A 648-nucleotide genomic window follows, 5' to 3' on the forward strand; every position below is an offset into this window, starting at 1 on the left:
GCTGAGGCCGCTGCCCCGCCCCGCGGCGGTCGCCGCCTTCGTGGGCGCCCCCGCTCACTTTCAGAGAGGGCGTGGGAGCGTCGTCGGCGGGCTGTGCCAGGAGTCTGCCCTCACTGAAGCCGGGGTTGCTGCAGGGGCGGGGTTCAGAGGCCGTCTCTGCCCCTAGCCTGCACTCCTCGAATTGGGGGTCTAGGGATGTGAGGGGCACCTGGGGCCACTCCAGCCGGAAGGTGCCAGGTCACGCCCCCAGGATGTGAGGGGTGGGGAAGGGTCCAGCACCCCTGCTCCTGGGCATTTTTCAGGGTCAGGCCCAGAGGGTGAGGAGCCCCCAGGGGCTCCCAGTGGCGCTGGGCAGGGTGTCCAGGCTGTCCTGCCCCCTGCCCCGATGGACTCACCCCGTCCCCTGCCTGAGTGCCTGAGGCTCCCTGCAGGCCAGACGCCGAGCAGCAGGTCGTCTCCAGGCCACCGGGTCCCTCCCCCAGGCCTGCTTGGCTGGGGTCACCCTCGGGCCACACTGGTCCTGAGCCCGCAGAGCCGAGGCCCACCTCAAGGGCAGGACTTCCCGCACCACCTGCCCCTGCCTGCCTGGCCAGGGCCTCTGAGGAGGAGGAGGTGAGTCGCTGCCCAGGCTGGCCGCCCTTCCTGGAG

Source organism: Condylura cristata, unplaced genomic scaffold (assembly GCF_000260355.1).
Source record: "Condylura cristata isolate star-nosed mole 26May11 unplaced genomic scaffold, ConCri1.0 scaffold00058, whole genome shotgun sequence".
NCBI lineage: Eukaryota > Metazoa > Chordata > Mammalia > Eulipotyphla > Talpidae > Condylura > Condylura cristata.